Here is a 1879-nt window from a genome sequence, read left to right as displayed (position 1 = left end):
TTTTTTTTTTTTTTTACACATGTTGACGTTTACAAGCCTGTTAAGTTGTGCCTGACTCTAGAGACACGAGACGACATCCTGGTTATGTTTTTGAACTCAAATGAACTTGAAAGGTTTTAGATTTCTACCAGCAATATTAAGATATATTGAATTTGCTATAAAACACACAGTTTATCTCTCTTTTTTTTTTTTTCTTTGGCTGTGGAAACCACCAACATGAGCTGTTCTAGTTTTATTCCGGGCATTTACGCCGTACTCGAGTTCAAACTTGGTAATTGACTGTTCGCTAAACCCATCCTGCCCCTGATCAGGCTTGTCAAGCTTCTGCACGTGCTAAATTAGCGTTGGCAGACCTGTGGTTGTAGTAATAATCAGCACTTAAAGAGGTTGAGGTGTGTGGAGGGGTTGTGTTTATTATTTGCTCTGCTGTAATTTACATTAATTAGCCATTTTGTGTCTAACTAGCTATTGCAAAGGAGCACATTATGGTGACAGGTTGCATCAAAAGACAACAAATCCTGCTTATGAGGCTAGCTTGTGGTGATATGCCCCCACTGTGCAGATGCTATCAGAGCTTATGCTAACGTAAACAGCTCTGTCCTGGTCTTTATGTACAAAATATGGGGATGTTTCCAGTCCTGCAGCCTCAGCTAATGCTAACCTGGACAGCATTAGCCAGACGTCAATTAAGTTTTCTCTCATGTAGCATTAAAAATGAAAACATGATATTTAAAAATACAAACAAATATTGAAGCCAAATTGCCAAATATAGTCCAAGCCTACGTTTTTGGGTGGGTGTTAGCTTTTTATAGCTGGTTTAGCAAGTGCACATTTACAACAAAACCCCATCAGAGACAGTGTTGAAATTCAATGCATGGAGCCATTAGCTTATTTAAAGTGGCAACAGACAGCCTTTTTTGCCCCCTAGTGTTTAAAAGGGGTATTACCATTGGCACCAATATCAGAAAAGACAATTCTCACAGCTACCAACAAAATAATAAACATTTGCGAAGTAAGAGGAACAACAAGTTACTGATTTGTTTTTTGGTTGCTAGCGGTAGCATTAGCAGCTCCATGGCTACAGCTAACAGGCGACAAATGAACCAGTAGCTGCTGTTTTTTTTCTACCACTGCTGCACCTGCAAGAGTCCAAATACGAAATAGAAACCAAGATCTCAGAGCTATTTAGTAGCCACGTTTCTGTAACGTATTTTTATGTGCAGATTTGCAAGTAGTTATTAGAAATGGAAAAATTGGAAGAGTTCCATTTTCACGTGAATGCGGATTTTGGGAGATGGAAACAGCTTCTTTTTTTTTTTTCTTTAATGTAGCAAACATTTAACTTAAATTAGCTGTTTTTGCTTTGTTTTTTTTACGTTGTCTTCATCTCTCAACAGCATAAAACATGTCAAATATCAGCTGACATGAAAGAATCATTACTACTTTAACAAAAAACAACGATTCCTTAAGGTTTCTCTTCTTTTGTCTCTCATAGATGGCCAAAATTTTGTTCATTCTTCTTCTTCTTTGGGTTTGTTTGCCATTTTTCAATCAACAAATTTTGTTTCTGGTTTCTTCTACCCACTTTATAACAACTACCGTAGCCTGTACTGCCACCTTCTGACGGCATCACACAGCCGAGCTCATTCGCTCAAATCCGCACCCTGGAAACGAGCCTGATTTGCATTTTCCTTTTTTTCTTTTTTTTTGTAATTTCCCAAAAAGTTCTGCTCAGGTTCACTTGACATTTGGGTGAGCAGCTGGTGATGCAGCAGCAGTAACGTCTCCTTTTGGTTGCCCTTTTAATCCTAAATCCCGATTCGTGAAACATTTGTGAAATCAAGGTTTAAATGGAGCCAATTTAAATGCTGATGGCGTC

The sequence above is a fragment of the Stegastes partitus genome, unplaced genomic scaffold, assembly GCF_000690725.1.
Source record: "Stegastes partitus isolate 25-593 unplaced genomic scaffold, Stegastes_partitus-1.0.2 Scaffold203, whole genome shotgun sequence".
Taxonomy (NCBI): Eukaryota; Metazoa; Chordata; class Actinopteri; family Pomacentridae; genus Stegastes; species Stegastes partitus.
The sequence above is the reverse complement of the archived record's forward strand: the minus strand, read 5'-3'. Positions refer to the sequence as shown.